Genomic DNA, 21,105 nt, shown 5'->3' with positions numbered 1-21,105 from the left:
TATTATAAGTATGTTGTGGCAAAAGTGAAATAAGATGAATATTGGTTTATAAGAAAGTGGTTGAGGGGCACCTAGGTGGCTCAGTTGGTTGAGTGTGTGACTTTTGGTTTCAGCTCAGGTCATTATCTCACAGTTTTTGAATTCAAGGCCTGCTCTGGGAGGGCTCTATGCTGATGGTGCAGAGCCTACTTGGGATTCTCTTTTTCTCCGTCTCTTTCCCTTCCCCGGCCCCAAATAAATAAATAAATATAAAAATGGTTGAATAAAATATGGCATATCTAAACTATAGAGACTATGAAGATATTAAAGAGAATGCTCACTCATAAGTTTTTCCATCTTGATCTACTAAGTGAAAACTGTAAGATGCAGAGAGGTAGGTATAATATGATCACATTTTTATAAAACAAAGAAATTTAAAACATATTTATACCTCTAAATATAATGTTTTATGTAATTTTATTAGCATGGAAAGACAACAGAGAAGAGTATATATTAATATCTTTGAGTGGAGATAAGGTAAAGGGATGTGGTCCAGAAAGGGAAAGTATTCAATGTATAGACAAAATTCAGCAATGAGGTCCATGTATCTAAGAGATTTGGAGTACTAGTGATAAAATTAAAACAGCTTGAAAGAATATGGATTAGAAATCTCTCAGCACACACTGGGAGGCAAGTCCATCTGGGACACTCAAAAGAGGATCATGAATAATATCAGGACTAGTCCCTTAACCACACTCATTATAACCAATTCCTTAGAGCCTTGCTTCTCAGAGTGCGGTCTATGGATTAGCAGCATCAGCGTCACCAAGAACTTGTTGGAGAGGCAGATATCTGGCACAGACCATAATTATTGAATCTTCGTTATTGCCAAGCCCCCCAGGTGATTGATATGCACATTAACATTAGGCAGAGTGCAACTCCTTAATGGAGGATTGTGGACTCATGTCAGTACACAGTCTATCTTTTTAAATTTAAGTGTATATAAGTGTGCATAGAAATATATATAAATATGCACAGAAAAATATAACAAGCTCTGAGTTTGATAAATCTTTATAATTGACAAAGTACATTTTAGGGAAAACAATAACAATAAATAACTCCAAATAATAAGTCTGTAGCAGATTTTGGTGGAGGGCACAATAATTAATTATTATAATAGCCAACATAGCACTTAACATTGTGCTAAGTTACTAGAATCTCAATTCTCTCAAGTACAAAATAGAATTTTAATGACTATCACCAGTTTCATTGGACTATATCATAACCAAAAATGTGTGCAAAAAGATTTGAATATTGAAAAGCTATATAAGTAGATAGGCGGTGTTGTTTTTATTTGAGTTTTTATTAAATTCATAAAGTGCACATATATCTTTTACTTTTGTTTTTTAATTCACTGTTTTTCAAACTGGAGTTTTCCAGAGGATTATTGAAACATTTTAGTCAGTCAAGAAAACCAAAGGCATACAATATTGCATACCTTTGCATTGGTACATATCTACAGATTCATAAACTTGGAGACTCTGTCTCCTACATTTTATAATATTGCTTTAAATTTTTTAATCTTTATTATTTGTAAGTGTCTGAATATTAAATTATATGCTATTGGAAGCTGGATTATTTCAACAGAAACAATATATCTGGATGAGAAAGCAATGCAATATATGATTTTGTATGTGTACCAATAAAAAATAAAGCATTACATTTCAAAACATAAAATCTCTTTAGTAGTAAATGAAATAAGTTATAGTTTTTAAACGTAGCTAATAAGAATGCTATTCTCATTGTAAAAATCTTTTTCTTGTGTGAAGGTTCTTTTTTCCTTTGTCTTTCCTATATAAGTATTTTCATTTCATTCTAGTTGGCACCAAATATTTCACTTCTTAGGTTAAAGAATCTTCAGGGATGCCTGGATGGCTCAGTCAGTTAAGCGTCCAACTTCGACCCAGGTCATGATCTCACGGTTCGTGGGTTCAAGCCCCGCGTCGGGCTCTGTGCTAACAGCTCAGAGCCTGGAGCCTGCTTCAGATTCCGTGTCTCCATCTCTCTCTGCCCCTCCCTTGCTCATGCTCTGTTTCTCTCTGTCTCAAAAATAAACTATAAAATATTAAAAAAAAAGAATCTTCAAAAATTGTATTATGATAATTTAATAGACTCCAAAGAAATGTAAGAAAGCTCTCAGCAGTTTAAAAGGCTTGAGTTTATCACATAAATAACAATCTTAGAAGCTGCTATGATACCAAGAAAAAAGCAAAAGGAGTAAACAATAATAATAACAAAACAATAAACAGAATCAGAATAGCTATTAATAAAAAGACACATCAAGAAATAAGGAAGAAAACCAGATTTGCATGACAGAGTTAACTAGAAGTGTTACTGTGTAAGAGAGGAGAAAGAACAGAATCTATTCAATATTTCTGGACCAGCAAAACAGATGGTGAAATGAAAGAACAGAGGGGTAAAATTTTTTAGAATACTAGGATTTTGAATATACTAGAAGATAGGGTGCAAGTACTGAATAGCCAAGTACAGAATAAACATGAGAACTGGAATCCAGTTCTGCTGGTATCCAATATTTAATACATACTGCAAGAATAGAATCCTACTTCCATGAAGTACTAGAGCTACTCTTTGCAATACGAAGCCTTAATTCCCCATGTTGTCTTCATAATTTACAAGGATTAATCTAGAACCAGACATCAGTTCTACCTTCAAGCCACTAGGATGGAACCAGTAGAGGAAAGGGGAAGATGCTTTTCCATAAGGATACTGTCCAGAAGTTATACCACTTTCAAATACATTTCACTGGCTAGAACTTAATCACTTGCAAGACCATGCTATAAGAGAGACAGCTACACACAGTCTTTATTTTGGGTAGTCATGCACCTAAACCCCTAGTCAGGGGTTTTAATTATCTTAGAAAAAGGGAGAACTGCTACTGGACTAAATCTAGCAATGGAATATTAGGGGAGAGAATCTAAATCTCAGGTAGCAGGTGAAAAAAGTAATGGCTAAATATGCCTATTGTAGTAGCAGAATCAACTCTAAACCCTACTTTACGTGCTCCTTTTTTTGTAGCTGATTTTATTTCTTATACATTAAACTCAGTGTCGGACCGTTTCAAGGACCAGATTTGGAATTGTAATATTAAAACATTTTTCTATTCTAACTGATGGCTGGTGTAACAGTGAGAAGTTAGTGTTTGTGAGATAGCTTCTTTGTATGTTTTGCTTTGGAAACAATGGAAAAAGATTGCTGGATACAATAGTCTTTTGCTGATTGAAGTTAGAGGGAAAAGGGAGGACAGACTGTACTGCCCCATCCAGCACCCCCCATTCTACTCTTAGGGTGAGATGGTGAGGTCAAGACATGGAAGCAATGGGTGTGAATGAGAATGAACCTTCCCCAGGCGATTAAGCTTTGAGCCAAACACACTAATTCAGAGTGAGATTTGATAGACAGCCGTTAGGAATGTAAGTCTTTTCATTACCATCTTCAACCACCACATTCCACCTGGAAATCGACAGAAATATTTAGGAGGTTGCTGAAGACCTAGGTAGTTTATATTGTTAATGCTAATTTGGAACATGAAGGACATACTAGTTCCAATAGGAAATGTGTAAAATCCTTCAAAAATGCAATGTATTCTGTAAAACAAACTATTTCGAATATCCTATTTTAAAAACATCTATTAAATACAAGCACCATGAAAGCAAGTTTTCTCAGTTTTGTTTACTGTGACAATCTAATCCTAGATTATTGCCTGACACAAAACAGATATTTGATAATATCTGTAAATGAAGGAATGAATGAATATTTTATAATCTGCATATAATTTTTCTTTATAACTTTTTAAGATATTTTTTAAAAATTAATAAGAATTTCTGCTACAGCACTTAAATGTTTTAAAAATATTGTATTTTTCAAATAATTTTCAGCATGATAATTTTTCAGTTTATATTTCAGAAAGTACCTCTACGTAAGGTCTTACTTTTCTTAAGTTGCATGTAAGTAAAATCACACTAAAAATGGAGAGTTTAGGGTTTTTTTAGGTTTATTTATTTATTTATTTTGAGAGAGAGAGAACAAAAGTGAGCGAGCAGGGCAGGGACATAGAGAGAGGGGGAGAGAGAATCCCAAGGAAGGTCCATGTTGTCAGCACAGAGCCTGATAACGGGCCTCGAACTCACGAACCATGAGATCGTGCCCTTGGCTGAGATTAAGAGTCCAAGCTAAATTGACTGAGCCACTCAGATGCTCCAAGAATTTAGTTTTTAAAGAATATGTACAAATATTCTTTAAGGAAAGAGTATTTTTTGGAGAAAATAATTCAATTTTATTTCTACATTATTGTCTGACATTAGATTTTAATATAGTCTTTGAAATGAGTATTTGCACTTTTCTTTTTCTTCCTGAAGACTTATGTTTCAGCCACAGTTAACTGGGCAGAATTTTAAGAATTTTATCAGAAAATAACTCCAAAAATGAATACTTTTCAGGGAAACTGGGCCATGTTTCTTCTTTGGAGCCAGGCCAGGATTTGTTAACACTAAGGAAATGAGACAATATTTCTGTTGTTCACACACAACCACATTTACCACAAGCAGTAAAGTAAAGCTTCACATTGGCAGCAATGGAATTTGGCCTGGCATTTTCAGCCCCGATGCTCTCAGCTGCATGGTACAGCCCCAAAAGAAATGAGCAGCTATTGTTGTCTCTTGCCAAGATCAGAATTTTGAACTGTAACCAGGAAGAAGTATTTTCCCCATTTATATGCACACTGATAATTAGGCTCAAGGAAATGAAGTGCACAGAATAGAAATTGAGATTATGTTTTTTAATGTGAACTTGTTTGATACCAGCTTCCCCTCTTCTGACAGATGGATTCTTTTTGGCAGATGATTATGCAAACTGTTCCTTTCGTGCCTGTCTACATGAAGTGTATTCTATAAACACATTGAAGCATCATGCTCCTCTGAGTCCTCAGTGCTTGGGAATGTATTAGCACCATGATGATTTGGATGACAGGATTCAAAAGTGTCTGAGAAAGAATGAAATCTGGCCATGTGTAGCAACATGGATGGACCTTTAGGCTGTTATGCTGAGCGAAATAAGTCAGGCAGAGAAGGACAAATATCATATGTTTGCACGTATAGGAGGATTAGGAGGAACTTAACTGAGGAACAAGGGGGAGAAGAAGGGGGGAAATGGTGGGGGAAAGGGACAGAGGCAAACCATGAGAGACTCTCGAATGCTGACAGAAACTGAGGACTGATGGATGTGGGGGGGGGATGGGTATGGAGGAGGGCACTTGTGAGGATGAGCACTGGGTGTTATGTGGAAACTAATTTGACAATAAACTATTTGTAAAAAAAAAAAAAAGTGAGAGTAGAAGCTAAAGGAATACTAGTGTGATTGCTTTGCTTCTATCAAGGGCCCTGGTAGGTAATAATGTGCTTCCCTTGAAATTTTACATGGGGCGTTTTCATGTCAAAGGAAAAGAAATGAACTCAAAGATGATAGAGGAGAATCCAAACAATCAAATCATAAATAGTTTTTAATAAGTGTTTTAACAGATACCAAAACACTAACACATTTGGAAAGCAGTGCTCAGGCAAATTTAAATGCATATCAAGCACTCCTAAGGATTGTCCTGCCTCTTGTGATCTAATTCTCAGGGTCTTATTTCCTTATGATTTAACAGTTTTATAATGATTGCTCTAATATTTTAGTTACAAAGAGACCTACCTCTTCCTATTCCTTCAATCAAGAATGTAAGACCTGGGGGTGCCTGGGTGGCTCAGTGGGTTAAGTGTCCAACTTCCGCTCAGGTCATGTTCTCACAGGTTCCTGAATTCGAACCCTGCAACGGGCTCTGTGCTGACAGCTAGCTCAGAGCCAGGAGACTATTTCAGATTCTGTGTCTCCCTCTCTCTCTGACCCTCCCCTCCTCATGCCGTCTCTCTCTCTCTCTCTCAGAAATAAATAAAAACATTAAAAAAGATGCAAGACCTGAATCAGTGTTTTTGCAACTCAAATTTTAGTGGGCATTTTCTTGAGGAGGTAACACACACATAACACACACACACACACACATCTATATTTTAGGAGAGAAAACCAGATTTCTGCAACTGAGTTACAGATAACTTGGGCAGTATAGTAGTGTTACATTATATATTCAGTGCGTCAATGGGATGCTAACTCAATGTCTGGTCTGCTGCTGTATCTAAAATCCTGAATGTTAGTCTCCTTAAGGGCATTATAAGAGCTTTAATATTCCTTTGTTATTAACTGACGTTTTACGGGATTTTGTAGAAAACAAAGAGGAAGGATATGAAGATGAAAGATCTTCTGAGGTCCATTCAGTAAGGGTTAGCTAAAGACACATAGGACACTAACGGGAAGAAAAGAGAGTAAAGAGCTATGTCCTCTGAATTCCACATGCATGATTTACTGTCTGAAAGTTAGATTTTTTTCCTTGAAATGGAATATAACCTTTTATCTTCCACAAATGAAAGCCATGCATCACAAAGATGACACATGGTTATAGATGCTTCTAGCAAGTGTGATGGTGACAGCAACAGTGCTTTAAATTATGTGGGAAAGAGTGAAAGAAAGTGTGTGTGTGTGTGTGTGTGTGTATGTGTGTACATATGTCTGTGTGTGTGTGTAAAACTATTATCTGACTCAAAATGTGAGAGACCAGCTTTCATATAAAACAAACAGAGAGGCAGCCAATACTCAAAACACATGTGTAGCCACATATTGGATACCTCCTTGTTATTGAATTAGGTATTTGAGTTGTTTCCAATTTATCACTACACATTTAAGCGAGCCAATTCAAACTACATTAGTTTCTAATGAACTAAACTGACTAATTATAGCTATCTGGACATTTGGATTATAAGAATAAAGTGTCACTGTGATTGGCCAATTATTGAAATCTGATTCAGTTGGAATCTAGTTTCTTAATTTGGTGGCTCAATATTTGAGAAACAATGAGAATAGCATTTGGGGATATAGATGATGAACTTATAAGTTTCTAGTATTCTCTACTTCTATTAGCACATAATCAGATCCTCTTTGATAGTGATGAAGTCAGTAGAATAGAATTAGTAATTAATTTATTCAATAAATGTTGAATGTTAAGAACATGTATATTGAGGTATTGCTTTAGGTAAAAGAGATATGGCAGATAACAAGGTAAACATTTCCTTATTTTATGTAACTTGTTTTCTTTCTAATTTAGGTGGCAGTAGATTTGAATAGATAGTAAACACTTAAACAAATGATAAAAGAACAATGTGTTGGGTTTGAGGGTATAAAGATACCTGAGATGGGAATGCATTTGAATGTGTATTTAATGCTGAACAGATACTAATCATGCAAAGATTTGTGTGAAGAGAATTCTACATGGAGGGAGCAGAAACACAATACTGAGAGTACTCTGGGGTCCCAATTGTCTAATCCTATGTAACAAATAATACGAAAACTTAGTGGATTGAAGTGTGATCTTTATTTTGCTTATGACTTTATGGATGAATATATAGTGGGTTCTGCAGTGTGTATGTCTCTGCTCTGTGTTCTGTCAGCTATGATTACTCAATAGGACTGGATAGATCTACTCACATATCTGATAAATATGTGCTGGCTGATTGCTAGGAGTTTAACTGGGGCTGTTGGTATAGGGCCTCAATCTTCCTCATGTGGATCTCTTCAAGGGTTTGCTTCAGCTTTCTCCCAGTAACATCTAAGAGTTTGTGTTCCAAGCGACAGGAAGCAGAACTTTTCAGTCTTTTAATGTTTCTGTTTCACCTCTGCCATACTTCAAAGTAGTCACAGAGCCCACAGATGCAAAGAAAGTGGGTAGAGACTACAACTGTTAATAAGCAGAGTATAAAGAACTTAGCCTTCTGTCTAAAAATTATTTATGTTACTCCCACATGCAAAGTACACTCACTTCCTCTCCAAACCCTAACTTTTCATCCCAATACAGCATGCGGTTCAAGATCAGGATCCGAGATTTCATAAACTAAATCAGGTTTAGGTGTTGAGGAGGCTCCCCACGTGGAATAACGAGTTGGTGCTGACTGCTGGCTGGGAGCTCTGCCAGGCTAGTCCTCTCCATGAGGCAGCTTTGGCTTTCTCATAGCATGGTGGCTGACTTCCAAGAGTTAGTGTTCCAAGAAACATGAAGTGGAAGCTGCCAGTCTCTACAGGCCTGGAGCCAGAAACAGGCATTAAAAACTTCTAATATATTCTATTAGTCAAAACAGTCACAGAGCCCACCCACTTGCTGGGAGGAGCATCAAGGAATTGGTCGCTTTCTTTAATTTGCACATCTGGTGCTTTCAAAGGACAGAGAAAGGAATACTTTGACAGTATCTCACACTGTTTTTTGTGTGTGTGCTTCTAATTTAAAGTCAAATCCTTTTAAAAAATCAGAAAATATGGATAGTGCTCTAAATGGCATCTATGAATACATATGAAATTAAAAACTCTGAAAGTTATAAAATCACTTTAAGACTCTGGTAAATCCATTTGAATGTTAGCCAAACTAATAGGCACAGAGGTCTTGCTTCTAGAGTACAAAAAGGGAAGGGCAAGTGCATTAACCCCAGGTAGTCAGGAGCAGGAGGGGCAACAGAGCAAATATGAGCTCAGTACTGAACTGAGAGGTGAAATTGGAGTCAGCTTACAAGTCCATTGGATGGACAGTGAAGAGTAGGTCACCTATTGAGCAAAAGTTACAAGTTGCAGGTTAGGTTCAACTGTAGCATAATAGGAAGTGAAAACAAGGAAAGGAGGAAAGTAAGAGGCCTCTTGTTCGATGTCATAAGCAGGTACCAGCTTCCTAATACTGCTTCCTAGTTCCGCTATGAATGTTTAGTTAGACTTGTTTTAAAGTATAGTCATGGCAGAAAGAAACAAGGAATGATTTTCTAACTTTGGACACAAAAGTAGGTAATTATATATCGCTTGCAATAAAACATTTAAACATCATGTGGAAAAGGTGGATTCCCAAACTCCAGAATTGCCAAGCCTGTACTTTTTGGTATCCAAAGAGGAACTATTTGTTATTTTGGTGAATACTCTTTAAACTTTGCTGTGGGATTTCCTGATGATTATTTTCTTGTACACAGGAGTATAAGATTGGAAGGAAGAAACATAAATACCAATCACAGTGACTAGAAAAATTTATTTTTGGAAATGGGTATGGCCAAAATCATTATAATTTGTGTTCTTTGCAAGTGCAAGAGTGGATCTTCTTAACTCTAATACCTATTCATCCTTCAACATAACTGCTTTTTTCTTTCCTTTTAAAAACTTTCCTTTGATGTTTCCCCAATTCTTCTGAGTTTCTATGTTCCTTAGTCACCTTGTGTCTAATATTATACCCTTCAGATTATACTTAAGTATTATACTAATTGTTTTTTCCTACCATTATGAAAATGTGATTACAGTAACTGTTTCTTACTGTCATAGATGTGTTCTGTCCAGTATGGTAGCCATTAAACACAGCTGGCTATTATTTAAATATAAAGTGTTTAAAATGACATTAAATTAAAATTTGATTTCTTAGCTCTACCAGCCACATTTTTGGGGCACAATAGCCAGGTGTGGCTAGTGGCTATCACACTGGAAGGCATAGATATAGAAATGCCTATATTCATAACAACTCTATTGGAAAGTACTGCTCAAGGTTCTTAATGATTTTGATGGAATAAGGAAATATATCTATGACTCAAAATTATTATAGTTGCTTGACTTTATATAGGAAATTTTGGAAATAAACACATTATACATATATATTAAACTTCAGTTTTCTTGGCATAACATTAGTAGCTAATCATGAAATATAAATTGAAACTTGGTCATGCCAAATAGCTTGGAGTGCCTTTGTGGCTCAGTCAGTTGAGCATCTGACTTTGGCTCAGGTCATGATCTCACAGCTTGTGGGTTTAAGCCCAGTCTGCTTCACATTCTGTGTCTCCCTCTCTCTCTGACCCTCCTCAGCTTGTGTTTTTTTTGTTTTTTTGTTTTTTTTCCCTCTCTCTCTCTCAAAAATAAAGGAATAAACTTAGAAGAAAGCATTTGAATTCACAGAAATGGTTAATGACCATATAGACCTATAAATTCTACTTACTCTGAAAAATATTTGGACAGACTAGTTTGGTTAGTAACGATAAAATCTTGAACCATTTTAATGGCCCACATTAAGGATCTACACTGAAGAAATTGGAGTAAGAATATGGATCTGTATAAATCATCATGCCAAACCTGAATTTAAGTCACACTTAAAAGTACCTGGCTGTTAAAAAAGTAATAAGACACGATCTCCTTTTTCCAAGAGTAATGTCTCCATATATCCTACAGAGTAAAGTGCAAATATTGTATATTGGTATATTCAGATTACTTCACAGTCTTTCCCAACCCATTCTACCCCTTACATGAGTAAACTTTCAAGTTCCCAAATTTGCCAAGCCAGTCAAACTGATTACCTACTCTCCTCCCAGCTAGATTAATTAGTTCCTGTCTCTACAAACGTTTGCCCATAAAATACTCTTTCCTTTCCAACTCTACTTTACTCTAATACAATACTCTGCTTTCCAATACAGGATGCCTTCCTTTCCTCTCTTTACCCATAGAAAATCTTTCAGGAGATGGGTCACTTCAAGTTCTCCTTCCTCACCAGATCCTTTGAAGAGTTGAGTGCAAAGATGACTTAATTTCCTGCACCATAAAATTCATAAATGCATTTTCATTGGGAAGCCCTCCCAATAATTTAATTTGAACATTTTAGCAAATTATATATTTGCTAAATATATAAATATATATATATATATATAATCTGTGCTTATATATATATATATATATATATATATATATATAATCTGTGCTTGTCAGCACAGAGCCTGATGCAGGGCTCGAACCCACAAACCATGAGATCATGACCTGAGCCAAAGTCGGACGCTTAACCCACTGAGCCACCCAGGTGCCCCACATTTTAGTAAATATAACATTTAGTAAATATAACATTCCTTGGCAGCTAGCTATACAATAGGGTAGATGCTGTTGTAAATTATATTAAGACTAATGTGAAATGGAAACTAGAGCTTCCTCCTAAGATAAATTTATCCCTTTGTCTTTCTTATCCTATATCTAGAGAGTCTCCATTTTTATTAACAGTTTTCAAAACTATATATTTTTTCACCTCCTCAGGTCTTTCCCCTTTTTTGGTAGGCACGGGGAACAGTCTAGAAAATTAGAGCATTAAAAGAGCTTGCTTTCATTTGTCAAAAAGAGGTCACAATGTCTCATAAGTCCTATTTGAGTTTCCAGATTTTGTAATTTAAAAACTCTGTGTATTACTTTATTAATGTGCTTTTTATGATTCTGGGTAACTATAATTAAAATGGAAAATAAACAACAATATATGCACACAGAAAAAGGGACCTGGCTGTTATTTAAATCTATCATAACAATTACCCTAAGATACAAAACACTTTAAAAAACAATTAGAGACAATGGCACAATGAAAACTGTCCTCAGAGTTACAAAAGTTCTTTTCAGACACAAAGAAATCTAAGTCATATTACACAAACAGATAAGAATCACCAAATAAGGTGAAATATTTTCTCATGGTCTCATCTTTAGCTATTTGGAAAATTACAGAAATGATCTCCTAAGTTGTTGTTCTCTTCATCAACTCACATAAATAAGACAGTAATAATAAAAACAGTTAAAGGAATGTGCCCATTAGTCCTCAGTGTTTAATGTGAGGGATGTCTGCTCCTGCTTAGTGACTGTCCAGATCTATACATTTTGCTTACTCAGCGGGAAAAGCATTCCAATGCTTTTCAATTCTAAATTCTTCAATTTCAATTCTAAATGAAGAGCAGAGAGAAAATCCCTATGCTTTAGAAAATATGAGAGAAAGAAAATTAAATATTGATTAAAGTGGAAAATTTCTAATTGGAATGGAAAAGTTTATTCATGTAGAATAGAAATGAGACCATATCTCACAATGGCCTGAGATACATTTACTAGTCATATTTTTCCATTGTGTATTGCTATGGATGGCATGGTAAATCTTCATAGTTGCTCCTATGTTGCATACTTTCTTATCTCCACAATTTTTCTATAAATAGACTAAAGAGGCCATACTCCTGGTTAAATATATACAAATCAATTAATTGTCTCTAATTGTAATACTTATACAAGCAGAGTTTATTACTTTTGCTTTCATTTGGCTGAAATTCATGTATATAAAACCTTATTTTACATTATATGTGCTGAATCCTTATTGTCTTCTACTTTCATGATTCATAACTTGCCTCCTTAACCAGTATTCTTTTATATATAATCCTATTGACTTTAGGCCTTCCCCCTTGAGCTACAAAGTAGTCTTTAGACATATTGAAAGCTTTTTACCTCTTCCTAAATTGATTTTTAAAAATCCATACACTGTAGCTTATTCTAATATAAAATCCAAGCCCTGTCATTTCAGAAAAAACAATATACATAATGAGAATAAAGTCTGGAGCTTTTTTTCTGTTCTTTGTAGCGAGATTATTATACAGTAAAACTTTATATGTTATTTTTTTTAAATCTGTTCTAAGCATTATTAGGATATTTCATTTGGTCATTACTTTTACTCAGTTTGCCTGATTACTTGTATATTATACTTCATTATTAGTTCCAGAATTTTGGAATTCAACCTGATTTTGTCCCTTTCTACTTACTGCTCTAGACAAAATCAGATTCTGCATTTATTATAGATGTCATAAAAAATTTAATTGGTTTTAGCCCTCAAATCTGATTTTGAAAATAAATGGAATGACTCTACCATAAAACTTTCTTGGCTATAACAGTAGATTTCCTCTACATTCTGGCCTCATCAAAAAATTTCAAAGTCATTTTCTATTACAACAAATTTGGAAGTAGAAGTAATTGGACATTCGGATGGTGAACAGTTACTTTCAGAAATACAGACCTTTTCAGCGGAGAAAGATCCTATGAAGTTGTCAATATTGAGAAGAATACAATGCCTCTTTGAATCTGTTTTCAAAGTATAGTTTCAATTATCTTTCTTAAACAAAATGTGAACATTACATTAATCCAATTAAAAATGTCCATGGATTTCTACCACTCCTAGAATAAAGTTCAAATTCTATAGCATGCTTTGTAAGTTTAAAAGGTATTCTTAAATTATTTCTCCAATTCTATCTCCAACTATTCCATACCTTCCCTACAGAGGCCTAAAATTTTGTATAATATTGTAATAAAAGCTTATGTTTTGGAATAAAAACTCATTAAATTATTAATTAATGTTATAATTAATAATTGATATTCCAATGTATTATCTTATATATATTATATGTTAAATATATTATATAGTATAATAATACATATAAGTAAATTTATATTTGATCATTTAATTAAATGTTTTTGCATATGGCAAATTTTTAAACTATACTATCAATATCAAATATCAAAATGCTAATATGAAAAAAATTACCAAAAAAGCAGCATAACTAATGGATACATATGGTTAAAATTATAGGAAAGGACACTTATCTTAATTTATTATAGCCTTTATAGAATAAAATGTTTCTTTAAAGCATATATGTGTTCACCTTATAGGGATATTTTGTAGAAGACATAATTTTTACTCTAAGAACATTATACTTGGCATGGTGATTTCACAATATTTCAGAAACATGTTTGGAGTCAAAAATGCTAGAGATCAGATCTTCACTCAGACAAAACAAGATTTTAGGCAATTTGCATTTTTCTGAAGCTCAGAGTCTTTACCTCAAAAAATCCAGATAAAATTACTTTTCAGGATGTTGTATTTCTTCTCAGGTTCTTTTATAGGCTTTTGTGTGTTGACCTACAATCCCAAAAAAATGGTTTATCCCTTAAATGTCTACTCTTGTCCATATTTTTCTTTATTTTAACATTTGTTCTGGCTGATACCATCCCTTGATATTGAACTGGGCCCTTGGGCACTCTGATAGAAATTGACAAGAGGTCAGACAGGAGTTTCAGACAAGGCTTTATTGGGATTTAATGCTGGAGCCTGACGGGGGCAGCACAAACAAAACAGTCCTTAGAATGACTTCCCGAAGAGATAGAGGTCAAGAAGAGTTTATTTTTTAAAGAAAGTGAGGATGGAAAAGGGTGATATCTAAGACTGTAGATGTGGGGATGTATTAGCACTTGTGCACTTAAAAGAATACTTCTTCAACTGTCATGTTTCTCATGAGAATGTTAAATCTCCACCCCTGAGCATGATTTTTAGTATTATAATGAGAGAAAAAGTCCTGAAAATTCAGCACTGGAGTCCATCTGGGTCCAGTCCACACTGGGTCCACACTGGTTTGGCCTGGTCTTTGCGAGTTTTTGTAGTAAGCATCCTCCTTTCAGTAAGTATTCTTCCGAATGCCTGTAAAGTAAAACCACACTGAGCTACCACCTCACTCTGGTCAGAGTGGCTAAAATGAACAAATCAGGAGACTCTAGATGCTGGCGAGGATGTGGAGAAACGGGCACCCTCCTACACTGTTGGTGGGAATGTAAACTGGTGCAGCCCCTCTGGAAAACAGTGTGGAGATTCCTCAAAAAATTAACAATAGAACTCCCCTATGACCCAGCAATAGCACTGCTAGGAATTTACCCAAGGGACAGAAATGCTGATGCATAGAAGCACATGCACCCCAGTGTTCATAGCAGCACTTTCAACAATAGCCAAAATATGGAAAGAGCCTAAGTGTCCATGAACTGACACATAGATCAAGAAGATGTGGTTTGTCTATACAATGGAATACTACATGGCGATGGGAGAGAATGAAATTTGGCCATGTGTAGCAACATGGATGGAACTGGAGGGTGTTATGCTGAGCAAAATAAGTCAGGCAGAGAAAGACAGATACCATATATTTTCACTTATAGGTGTATTAGGAGGAACTTAATGGAGGACCATGAGGGAGGAGAAGGGGAAAAATAGTTTGGGAGAGGGAGGGAGGCAAACCATGAAAAACTGAAAACAAACTGAGGGCTGATGAGGTGGGGGAGAGGTGAAGCGGGGTGATGGGCATGGAGGACGGCACTTCTTGGGATGAGCACTGGGTGTTATATGGAAACCAACTTGATAATAAACTATGAAAGAAAAAATAAAGATAACACTACTCAAGAAACAGGGTTTTAGCATTTTTTTCTCTTTTTCTTAGGCAGCCAAAGGGCACTGGATTTTGCAGTCAAGACTGAGAGGATCCAAGTTCAGGCCCTGCTCTGTCTCACATTCACAAAGTGTTTATTTTTCTCCTATTTACTGATAAATCTCAAGGGTAAGTTACCAGGCAGGAAGTCTGCTCTTAGTTGGAAATTTCTTTCCCACTGGAAAAATTCACTTGGTTGATCCCACAGGAACCTAACAGTGAATCTGCATAATTCACTTCCTCTCTGCTGCACTGAATTCCCCCAATTTTTCTCCATACCAACAGCACCTTTTTGATCACTTTACCAGGAAAATCTCTCCAAGTCAAATTTTATCCCTGACACTTTGGTACCCTGAATTCCTCCTTTTTACTCTTCTCCAGCTTGCTTTAGTGGAATGTGCAAATGCCTTCTGTCAGTATGGTCATCCATGTAAATTAGACATCAGACCATCATACTCCAGGTTAAGACTTCCAAAATATCTTGCTTCCCAGAATAACCTTATTATCATTTAGTTTGTCATGTAAGACCTCATATAAGCTGGCCCCTACCTTACATCAACAGCTCTAGACATTTCTTCTTATCTCTTCTGCAATCTGATAATATAAAGTTTGCAGAATTACTTTGTTTCTTTACACAGACCATACTTTTGTATCTATACATGTGCCTGTGCTTTTTTCTTTTACTTGGGATATCTTTTCAAATATTCTTTGAAATCCCCTTTGGGATTCAGTCAAAGCACCCTCTCATTCATAAGGCTTTCTTGAATCACCATTTTGAATTTAGCACTCCTCTTTTTAGCACTTATTACATTTTAATGAAATGATTTGCTTACATACCGACTCTCACCAACACCCTACACACATGGTTATGGTGTTTGAAGATCAATGATCAGTCTCCTTTATTTTATGTTTCCTCAGCATCTAGCAAACTGCCCAACAGTAATTGGTAGCACTAGGCTACTCAGTGATCAGTAGCCCTGAGACTTGAAGAGATAATATAATGAAAAGTGGCTGGATTGTGGGGCTTTATTTAACCCCTTCTCCATTAATTTCCCTCAGAAATCACCTCAATAAATATGTCAACGAAGTAAAAACAGTTGTTTACTATGCAATAGTAGATTATAGGTAAATTCCTTAATCTTCAACTTCCAACCAGAAGGTTATCCACTCTTTTTGAATATAGAAATTGTGGGGATATCACTGAATATTGATTATGTTAATTAAAATAAGACAAAAATGCTTTAGTAGATTTAGAAAAAAAGATTAGCCACCTTCACTGTAGTTAATATCATAAATGAGATTTACCATTATTACCAATCACAAATTATTTCTAATAAAAACTATTGAAGGCAAGGAAGAGACACTATAAAAATAGTAATAATTTTTTCATGCACAAAACTTATTTATTTTAGAACTAGTTATTACTGAAAATATTTTATTTTTATTATTTAAATAAATGTTCCACCATCAAAATGCTGTATCATTTACATATAAGATAGTAAGATCAAAATGGAAGAAAAATGAACAATTTAACAGCCTTACAATCTCTTTTTTCTGGAACTTATTTTCTGCCAACCTTGCCATTTATTTCTATTTTTGTGCAATTAAACTTTATTTTAGAATAATATTAATAAACATTTGTTGCTATTTTTTAAAGTTAATTTCTTTATTTTAAGACAGAGATAGAGAATGAGTATGGGAGGGCCATAGAGAAAGGATGACAGAGGATCCAAAGAGGGCTCTGCGCTGACATCACAGAGCCTGATGCAGGGCTCAAACTCATGACCTGCAAGATCATGATCTGAACCGAAATTGGACTCTTAACCAACTGAGCCACTCAGGTGGCCCTCTGTTGCTATGTTTAAAATAAAATTCTTATATCCATAATATTTGGATCAAAATCTATTTTGGATCAATATGGCAGGGCATAAATAAAGATAAAAATTGCTTCTAGTTTTTGTTTTTTTTTTTTTAGTTGCTTTTCCATGTCTCATCGAAGAAAACTTTTCAAGGACTCAAGTTTTTCTAATAATTTATTTACTCTGCTAAGTAAAAGCACCTTTACAATGCCTGCTTCAATTTTTAAAATAGCTCTAAATGGACTTACAAGTTCCACAAAGCCCATCTTTACCTATTGTTAGAGAGATACCTATTTGCAGAAGGACAAGGCTCAACCAAAGATGTGAATCATGCACCTCAGGACTTCAATTATAAGATGTCAAATAGAATTGCCAAACCAATTACTCAGAAAAAAGGAACAGAATCATTTTAACAGCAGGAAAGAACTAAGGAGGAAGTAATTATTATGGTCCTGTAGTACTTACCTTGATTGTAAGGAACAATTTGTTAGCTGCTATGAGACAATGTGCCTTGTTTACCTCACTCTTAATGGGAACATGTTAATATACCTGAATCATTGCCAAAGAATCCAGTTCTCATCATACTGAAACAAAAATGACCATTTACTGACATTAATGATTCTATTAAAGGTATAATTATTTGATTTCAACAAACAAATCATTAGAGTTGATCACAAAAATTATACTCAACATGCTTATTCATAGAGATAACTTGATCATTTCTCTTTGAATATATTAGTTCCTAATTAAACTTTTTGATATAGGATTCATCAGTAGTTACACTTTGGAAAATGTAGGCTTACCTTAAAAATGAGGATGAGAGCATTTGTCATAAGAAACAAGACATTATGTTATATATCATAGAAAGATTTCAAACTTAGTTAATTTCTTTTTTAAAAAAATTTTAATGTTTATTTTTGAGAGAGAGATAGAGACAGCGTGAGCAGGAGAGGGTCAGAGAGAGAGGGAGATACAGAATCCAAAGACAGGCTCCAGGCTCTGAGCCAGCTCTAAGCACAGAGCCCGACACGGGGCTTGAACCCATGAACCATAAGATCATGACCTGAGCCAAAGTCAGACGATTAACTGACTGAGCCACCCAGGTGCCCAAAACTTAGTTTATTTCTGAAAGATGAAAATGTGTGATTTAACATGTCAACCTTTAGATGTATGAACAAGTTTTCCATAATCCGTCATCCAAAGTAAATATATTATTTAGGAACTTTGTAAAGACAGACAAGCTAAAATCACATTTCATAGATGAAAGGATTTGCGCTAAAGTGTTAATCTCTCATGAACTCAAAATGCTATTTATTTATTTATAAATAAATAAATGTGTATTTATTTATTTTGAGAGAGAGAGAGAGAGAACGTGGGAGGGGCAGAGAGAGAGAGAGAGAAAGAATCCCAAGCAGGCTTTGCACTGTTAGCATAGAGCCCAATTTGGGGATCAATCTCACAAGCTATGAGATCATGACCTGAGCTGAAATCAAGAGTTAGATACTTCACCGAATGAGCCACTTAAGCACCCCAAAATGCCTTTTAAAGATGTATATGTGAATTGTTGATTCTCATTTAGTACCACCAAAGTAGCTTCTTAGTTTAAAGCTGTGCTTCCAAGGCTTGCTTCAGTTTCTATTAAAATCATCTGGCCAGTTAAGTAAAATTGATGGGAATCTGTATAAACCGTATTGAGGAAGGAGGAAAGAAAGTTACTGAGCAGTATATAAAGGTCATCCTATGTGGAGAGTTGTGGTACACACATATATTCATACATGATCTGAATTAAAGAATTTTTAGTTTTATGTTATATATGTCATGTTACACATTTTTCAGTTTTATGTTATACATGTCCACATTGTTTGAATTTTTAAAAAGAGAATCAACCTAAATTACTCCTGATACTAGAAAAAATATTTTTTTAAAAAAGGAAACTGTATATATGTAAATACTAAAATTGACTACTTCTCAGTGAGTTTCTAATACCATCTCTAAAATTTACTGTCTACATATCCTGACTTCTTTGCTTCATAATTTTCTCCTTAGAGCTGTATACTACCTGAAATATCTGCACCTAAAATGTTTTTTTATCATTTTCATTTTCTAGCTTCTCATTAAGAATATAACATCAAGAAGGTAGAGATTTTTACCTGCTTGTTCACTGTTGAATCTCCAGTGCAAAACACTGACATATCATGGTGGATGCTTAATGAAGGAAAACGTATAGTTTTATTCATTAATTTATTCAAAATATGTCCATATGCATACTAATATATATTATATTAATGTGTATATATAGTAATACATAAATATATAAATAGTTTTATTTGTATGTGTGTGTATATATATGTATATGTATATATATATATATATAGAGAGAGAGAGAGAGAGGCATGGTCTACAACTTTTGTCTAGGCCCCTAACTGCCTTTTAAAGAAAGAGAAAAGAAGATCTATAACCCAGAAACAACCAAACCTCATAGAGAATGCTATCTATTTATGTAAGTAATTGCTATTTTTAGGACTCATGACAAAGTTGAAAGAGTGCTCTATGAGAACATTTGAAAAGTAATCTTTGAAACAACACAAGAACAAATGAAGCATTTGATATATTTATGATTGTAGGCATAATTGTTGCTGCCGAGTATGCATATATCTGAGTTTTCAAAATTCATTTTATGTCTATTACAGCCTTTGAAAATAAAGCAGTTTTCCACGATACACTGTTGGCATCCTGCTGAGAACAAGTGTGTATTGAGAATGAAAAACATGCCAAACATCAGGAAAGTTGCCCTATGTCAGAATCTTGAGCCTTTTGAAATTGAAATATGAAATTAATTGATTCACAAATATTCTATATGTGCCAACAGAATTAAAGGATCATGATTAATTTCTTGAAGTCAGATTCACCTGCTGACCTTTATATAAGTATATGAAGAGGATGCTACCTGCTGTCCTTCCTTGCTAGAGCATATAATTTGAATACTTTAATGAAAACCTATTAAAAGCAAACTGTATTCACCCTTATGTTTACTGCAGCATTATTTACAGTAGCCAAGATACAGAAGGGAAATATGAGACAACCATAAAAGAGATGAGGTTTTTGCCATTTGCAGAAACATGGATGGACCCAGAGGGTATTATGTTAAGTGAAATAAGTCAGACTGAGAAAGTTCAGTGCCATGTGATTTCACTCATATGTGGAATCTAAAACAAAAAAGTAAACAAACAAATGAACAAAAAGCAGAATCAGACTTATAAATACAGAGAAAAAACTGATAGTTGGCCAGAAGGAAAGGGATGAGGGATGGGTAAAAAGGATGAAGGGGCGTGGGAGATACATGGTTCCATTTATGGAATTAATAAGTCACAGGAATAATGGGCACAGCGTATGGATATGGTCAGTGATATTGAAAGAGCATTGTATGGTGACAGATAATAGCTACATTTGTGGTGGTCATAGCATAACATATAGAGAATTTGAATCATTATGTTGTATACCAGAAACCAATGTGTGCCATTAGTTGTGTCAACTATACTCAAACAACAACAACAACACAACAACAACAAACATATTAAAAGACCCAGATGAAAGATCTTTTTAGGTGATTGTTAAATAATACCAATTAAACAACTAAATAATATCCAGGGAGAAAGAAAGAAGAACCAACTGTATTGAGAGATATCATGGTAAATCCTTGGATGGAATATGCAGATGAGTGCCATATGATCTCTTCCCAATAATACGATCACCACCATCCAAACCTTGGATTGCAGGTAACTTGTGCTTCACGTGTTCCACAAGATGAGCATTTTAACTTGATAAACAAGCAAAGTCTTGCAATATTAGTAGTATATAACACCAAATGTCACATGATCAAACTGAGCCAATGGTTATCTGTCTTTCTTGCTGCAAGATTGTGGGTGATCATCTCTCATGTTCAGGTGCTCAGTCTCAGGTCATGCTGTTTGGCAGAAATCAGTGATTTTTCAGAATGTTGGAAAGTGCCCACAACTTGAATCTGA

The 21,105-nt window shown here is 34.8% G+C and overlaps 1 long non-coding RNA gene across 1 annotated transcript in view; it reads left to right on the top strand.

The window, feature by feature from the left end:
• Positions 1 to 20,048, top strand: part of LOC120223210 — a 104,563-nt gene extending 84,515 nt beyond the window's left edge. The window contains exon 4 of the long non-coding RNA XR_005526234.1: positions 19,771 to 20,048. This is a non-coding gene — a long non-coding RNA (uncharacterized LOC120223210). The remainder of the gene's footprint in view (positions 1 to 19,770) is intronic.
• Positions 20,049 to 21,105: the final 1,057 nt, after the last annotated feature.

Source organism: Hyaena hyaena, unplaced genomic scaffold (genome assembly GCF_003009895.1).
Source record: "Hyaena hyaena isolate Hyena2069 unplaced genomic scaffold, ASM300989v1 scaffold_973, whole genome shotgun sequence".
Taxonomy (NCBI): Eukaryota; Metazoa; Chordata; class Mammalia; order Carnivora; family Hyaenidae; genus Hyaena; species Hyaena hyaena.
The sequence above is the reverse complement of the archived record's forward strand: the minus strand, read 5'-3'. Positions and strand labels throughout refer to the sequence as shown.